Below are 204 nucleotides of genomic sequence, written 5' to 3'. Positions count from 1 at the left end.
CGCTGCCTCACGTGTCTGGGCATCAAGCACGCTGAGGTGGCCTTCGTGGATGAGTCATGTTCTCATTGCGGGAAAATTACCATCTTGGAGCTGCGAACCAGGCTCCGCTACTTGCAAGGGGGCAGAGTCCCGCTGCCGCGATCTGGGGCTCGTTCTGGCGGACAGACGAGAACAACCACTTCCAGCAGTAGCGCGGGCGGTTTG

General features: G+C 60.3%; 1 protein-coding gene across 1 annotated transcript in view; it reads left to right on the top strand.

Moving 5' to 3' along the window:
- LOC107670459 (CD97 antigen-like) overlaps positions 1–204 on the top strand; it is an 11,148-nt gene that overhangs the window by 553 nt on the left and 10,391 nt on the right. The gene's annotated exons all lie outside the window — the stretch shown is intronic.

Source organism: Sinocyclocheilus anshuiensis, unplaced genomic scaffold, assembly GCF_001515605.1.
Source record: "Sinocyclocheilus anshuiensis isolate Anshui unplaced genomic scaffold, SAMN03320099.WGS_v1.1 scaffold476, whole genome shotgun sequence".
In the NCBI taxonomy this organism is placed as follows: Eukaryota; Metazoa; Chordata; class Actinopteri; order Cypriniformes; family Cyprinidae; genus Sinocyclocheilus; species Sinocyclocheilus anshuiensis.
This window is presented reverse-complemented; position numbering and strand designations above follow the sequence as displayed.